This window comes from Vipera berus (genome assembly GCF_964194415.1).
Source record: "Vipera berus genome assembly, chromosome: 1".
Taxonomy (NCBI): Eukaryota; Metazoa; Chordata; class Lepidosauria; order Squamata; family Viperidae; genus Vipera; species Vipera berus.
The window spans coordinates 302,866,896-302,873,541 of NC_138202.1; positions in this window are offsets into that span (position 1 = coordinate 302,866,896).

Genomic DNA, 6,646 nt, shown 5'->3' on the forward strand with positions numbered 1-6,646 from the left:
ATATTTTGCATGCTTCCTCCTTTTAAATGTCTACTTTGACAACTGTGGACGTTCTATTTTGATCCAATAGCTGGTTATCCAATTTTTGGAATTCTCTCTCAAGAGGTGTCTATGGACTCTAAGAACCATTTACCTATTTGTTCAATGGAATGGTTTTCAGCATCAAGTAATTTATTTATGTTTGGGTTTATATTTTTAAATTATCTTCTGTTGTTTTAACTGCTGTTATATTTATGTTTGTTTTGATTTTTTTAGAATAACAGAATAACAGAGTTGGAAGGGACCTTGGAGGTCTTCTAGTCCAACCCCCCCCCCCGCTCAAGTAGAAAACCCTGTATCATTTCAGACAAATGGTTGTCCAATCTCTTCTTAAAAACTTCCCTTGTTGGAGCACCCACAACCTCTGGAAGCAGGTCATTTCACTGACTGTTGTCAGGAAATTTCTCCTTACTTCTAGATTGGTTCTTTCCTTGATTAGTTTAAATCTATTGCTTCTTGTTCTGCCTTCAAGTATTTTGGAGAATAGGTTGCCCCCCCCTTTGTGGCAGCCCCTGATATTGGAACACTGCTATCATGTCATCCTTGCTCCTTTTTTTCATTAAATCAGACATACCCAATTCCTGCAAGCATTTTTTGCATGTTTTAGCCTTCAGTCCCCAAATCATCTTTGCTGCTCTTTGCACTCTTTTTTCTAGAGTCTCAACATCTTTTTTATATTGTGGCAACCAAACTGGATGCAATATTCCAAGTGTAGGGTTACCAAGGCATTATAAAGTGGTATTAACACTTCACATGATCTTGATTCTATCCCTCTGTTAATGTAGCCTGGGATTGCATTAACCCACATTTTTCTATCTTATCAAGTAGTAGGCTGTGGTCTATTTTATCAAATGCCTTACTAAGTATTTCGCTGGTCCATAATTTTGTTACTTTGTGAAAGAATACAGTAAGATTTGTTTGGCATGATCTGTTTTTGATAAACACGTTGGCTTCTGGTTATGATTTTGTTTGCATCTAGGTGTTCACAGATTCATTGTTTTATCTTTTCCAGAATCTTCCCAGATATCGATGTCAGACTGATGGATCAGTAGTTTCCTGGATTCATTTTTTCCCCTTTTAGAAGCTATTTAAACCAGCTATGTTAGGTAACTTGATCAAACAGGAGAAAGGGATAATACAAGCACTTTAAAAACCAAATGATTTATTTAACCAATTCAGCCTACAGCTGCCTCGCTCTAGGTGGCTTACAATATAAGAAAAATACAAACAGCAATAGCTTATAACAGACAGAAAATTAGCGAGGACCCACACTAGAAAGCAAGAAAACCAACAGAGAGACATAAAGGACATTACAAGCACTGTGACTTCATCTAAGTTAGTCTTCCCCAGTTGAAGCCTTCTAGATACATGGGGACTACAACTGCCAAAATGCACAAGCAGTGAACTACCCATTCTTGTAAAGCCCTTAGTTCCGTGGTGGCGAACCTATGGCAGCCGTGCCACAGGTGGCACGTAGAGCCCTCTCTGTGGGCACATGCACCATCGGCCTAGGCCTTCAGCTGAGTTTTATAAAACCTTTTTCGCTTTAGGCCTCCACCACCATGTGCAAAAAAAAAAAAGGTTCAATCAATCAATTTCAACTTCTCGCAGGAAAAAAAAAAGATCTCGCAAAGTTGGAATTGATTGATTGAACTTTTTAGTCCCACCCAGTCTGCTGTTAACACTGCAGTCATGCCCACCCAATGGGCCATGCCCACCCAATAGGCCATGCCCATCCGGCACCCAACGATACATAAGTGGGTTTTGGGTTGCAGTTTGGGCACTCGGTCTCTAAAAGGTTCGCCACCACTGCCTTAGTTTGAGAGACTCCCACTAACTTCTATCCAGTCACAAGTGCTTTTATGAATGGCATCTATATTGTTCTCCTCGAAAAGTTCATAGTTTGAAGGTATCAAGTAATTCCTAATTCCATAACTGAACTGCACCCAAAACAATGGTGACTGAGCATAGTTCCTGTCCCTCAGCTTGTGCTTCTTGATCCTAGAGTTATTATTTTTGGAAGACCAAGTGACCTCTATGTCCAAGAGCACTCTAGGTAAGTGCAGGTGAGAATTTTCTCTTCCTGGAGGTTAAGTAACCCTAACCCTATTTTAAATAAACCATTGTAAGGCTGGGCTAACCACAATGAACACATTTGAGACACGAGAAACCTGCAAATGATTGTAAGGCCCAAGAGATTCATGGGTAGCTGCTTTATTCTGAATCTAATTCAGAATTTAATGTGTTTTAATAATGAAAACACATTAAATATAATTCACAAGCCCCAGCTCTGCTTGACCTTACTATTCAGTGTCTAGCAACAGTTCTCCTAGGGTTTAACCAGGAGCTAATCATTAGAATGATACGTCTCTGAGCAACTTAAGGTTTTTGTACTCCTAACTGTTTAAGAATAAAGTATCTCACCTGACCCCTATCAATGAAATGAAGAAAGCCAAGGTTACAAAATGAGGTCTACTGGATCAGACGAAATTCTATCTACCAGTAGTTCTTTCTGCATTCTGACTGCACATGGGCCAAAGCTCATTAGTTGGATATTTGCCAACCAACCCAACAATTTCTCTCCAGAGGCATTTTGTTCCCCAAAATTGAAGTCAATCTTGATTAGTAGCCACTGAGCAAAATACGCCTTGTTTTCTGTGCAGTTTCTGGTAATCAGGAATGGACTTTTATGCTCAGTTATGGCAATTGAGACAAATCCTCAGGTTCATAAATCCAAAGGATACTGGATGATGTAAGGGTTTGGGTTTGTAATAATGAAAACATATTATATTTAAGGTCAGCTCTGCTTGACCTTACTATTCAGTGTCTGGCAACAGTTCTCCTGGGGTTTAACCAGGAGCCTTTTCTAGATCTACAGGAATAAATCTTGGGAACTTCAGTATGTAAACAATGAATCATGGCCATATCAGGATCTACGGTAATTGATATGGCTTACAGATTTCTACACATTGCTTCGTTGAGTGGTGTTACCTTAACTGTTTTATCTCAGTTTTTTATACTGCAAAACACTGAGATGATTGATAAAACCTATCAGCCAAAAGCACAATGAAATGTAATTACAGTAAATTAGTCATGTAGATTTCACATTCTCTTGACTATAGTTTCCATAGTCTTGTTTTTAGGCCCCTCTTGCAATTGTATCACACAATAGTAAACATATACCAAGCTGTGCTTTATGATGCTGTCAGTGTAACCTCTCACCTACACTGGCCATACAACAGTATCCAGGACATAGCTACTCGTGGAATCAAGATAAATTAACTACTATGAATATAACAGCCATAGTGTGTGCTTATAAATCTGCAATAGAACAGCTATTATTAGCCTTGGAATAATTGTTCCTTAGGGACGCGGTGGCTCAGTGGGTTAGGACGCTGAACTTGTCGATCGGAAGGTCGGCAGTTTGGCGGGTCGAATCCCGAGTGCCGCGTAGCAGAGTGAGCGCCTGTTACTCGTCCCAGCTTCTGCCAACCTAGCAGTTCGAAAGCACGTAAAAATGCAAGTAGAAAAATAGGGACCACTACGGTGGGAAGGTAACAGCGTTCCGTGCGCCTTTGGCGTCTAGTCATGCCGGCCACATGACCACGGAGACGTCCTCGGACAAGCGCTGGCTCTTTGGCTTTGAAATGGAGATGAGCACCGGCCCCTAGAGTCGGAAACGACTAGCACGCATGTGCGGGGGAAACTTTACCTTTACCTAATTGTTCCTTAGGTAAATTAGATCTTAATCCTAGATGTCAATGATTTGAGCAGGACTTGCAGGACTTAGGACTGAACATCAACCTTGAACGTCTACTCAGTAGTATAGCAAATTTGGAGGAAATCACCTAGATATTCTGGGAATTGTAGTCCCAACATCTCAAAAAGACACAAGTTTAGTGAATGATATTTTACACTGATTGCAGTAATGTTAACCACTGCAGCTTCATGTACTGATGTCATCATGTTCCTGACTCAAGAAGCTATTGACAATTTGGCACTGTAAAGCAAAAATGAAAGGAAGCGCTTGTCCCTTTGAAAACTCCAACATAGAACCCCATTTTGTGGAATTCATACTCACTTAAATCAAGAGTTCTATACAAACAGTATTTTTTCTGGATATTTCTTGCTCTTTATGCAGTTTCCAAGATGTCCAGCTTTTGTTTTGAATCACGCAGCGACCTATCTAGCGTTAAGGGGCAGGGGGCCTAAATGCAGTTTAATGTGACTTATCAGCAGGAGCCACTCGTTTCCGAGCATATCATTTACGGCATCTAAAAACCTAGTGGGGCAAATCAGCCTTCAAACCGAAAGAATAATAATGTATATTTTTTAAGGTGACACGCGAGCCACTTTTGGGTTCCATTTCAGTTGCCAGTTACTTTGCCAGGATGGCAGCCTTTTTACACAAAAACAGACGGCCAATTGCTTTGCAGGCCCTTCGGGATCCATCCCTGTCTTGTCCGAGGCTCTCTCTTCCTCTCCTTTTTAATTACTTTGAACCGCTGATGCGGAGGCAGAGTTTTTTTTCCTTTTCTTATGCAAACCATAGTTTCCATATAGGCAGGGGGGAGCCGTGCGCACCTAATTTCCTGGAGAGCTGCTTTTTCGAAAAAAAAAAAGAAAAACCAAACGTCCGGGCAGACGTAATTCTCAGCGGGAAATTCCATCTTCCGCCGCCCCCTCCCTCCTTTCCCGCAACTCCGGTCTGGGTTGGGCAGATCTTTGCCCCCGTTACGTTTCCGTCCCCGCTGCCTCCCGTCCGGGCGGCGTCACCGCTTGGCTTTCTCCTTCGCGGCGTTGCAAGGTTGCATCAAGGGCCGCCCCAAATTCCACAGAAACTCCTTGATCTCTGGGGCTTAGCCAGCAGCCACGTCACTTTACTGGAAGTCAACCGACCCGAGTAACTCTGTCGCTGCGTGCAAAGCAGCACAATCAGCAGCAGAGCCGCTCCGCCTACCAGCTTACTGGAAGGGGCGTGGCTTTTGCAGCGAAGAAGGGGAGGCTTTCTGGTCCGGCTCCAGACGAGGTTGCTCCGGGCCAAGCGTCCGGCCGGAGCCGAAGGGAACATAAAAGTCCCCCTTCCCCCCCTCCTTGCAACTTGTTTATAGTTTACGGTAGGCCGTCGGCCAGGATCATAGGAATACGGGTAGCCTTGAAGCTCCGGCCGAGCTTTCCTCCTCTCCTCCTTAAATAGCTTGCGCCGCTTGGCGGTGGCTATGAATAAATCCTGTAGTTCCGCGCCGAAGGATTGCAAGGAGGGCGCCGGTCATTTTGCCCGGTTCGGGACAAAGCGTTCCCGGATGCTCTTGTCTTGCTGATGCGATGTTGTTCCTTTTGTGCAATTCTAAGCCGATCCCGCGCCTCTTTCTCACTTCGAAATAGGAGCAAGTTCGGGGCTTCCTGGAGTCCACGTGCTGCAGCCTTAAGAGTGCAATTCCCAAAGGAATTGAGTTTTCCCCGAGTTCAACGGGGGGGGGGGGAACAAATGCTTTGCCGTAACAATAACACGCACGAAACTATTCCGTGGAGTTTTTAATCTGTCAGACGAATAAACGCCAGCGGCCGTCAGCCGTTTTTCCCATAATTTATGAAGAGAGAGAGAGAGTAGCAATACGTGTGTAGTACAGAAATGAATCAGGTCTGGACAAGGAGCTGCTCCAGACTGTAGAGTCCATATTCTAGGACTCCGGATTGTAAATAGAGCAGGCGAGCTCAGGAAATTAATTATGAGATCCGATGATGGCACCTCAGAAGCCTCGGATATTAGATTATATGGCAAGAATAATAATAATGCCTAGGGGAGACGGAGGTGTCAATGGGATCCTATGCGGTATGAAGCTCCAGCAACGCTACCTGGGATCTGCTTGTGTTTCTCGACTTCGCCGCCCTTTTCGGATACTCGCGTTGCTACCATGTTTACTGGTAGCACCTTTTAACATTCCATTTAAATTCAATTTTTTTTTGAGTAAGCCTCGCAGCATCCAGAAGGCAACTTTCCCCTACTCTTCCCTACCCGTCCTCCTTCCAAGTCGCCCTCGAGTTATGCCTTTCGCTCCCGCGCAAGTCGACCTGCCCTTAAATGAATCCGGGGAAATCAGAGACGCTTCTTGAAGCCGCCTTTTCTAACCAAGATTCGCCCCTTAATTGAGGTTTGATCTGTGGCAGGCGAGCAGGGAATCCCTCTCGGAACGCGTCATTCTAACCAAGGAAACCCGCGCTCACGTAGTACAACGCAAATGACCATCTTTGGCAACCGCGACCTGCGACAATGGAACAGACTAAGCCAAGATGTGGGGGGGAGAAGAGAGAAAAACCATTCCGGACCAGGCAACGGACCGTCCCGTCGAGCAGCGTGGCGAGTGGGCGTGAGAACGTCTTCCTGGATGGCCTGCCTACCCGCCTTCTAATCGTCTGCGTTCAGTAAACTGGGTCGGGTTTAATGGGCTGACCGATTTCGCCCTCCTCTCTCTCTCCCCTCCTCCTCCTCCCCTTCAAGTGGGAGGCTCCGCGTCGCGAATGGGGCGTGGCCAAGTTGCAAGTTTGACGCTGGAAATCCACATGGTACAGATCTTAAGAAGAGGAGATGCAATGAGGCTCGGGATTT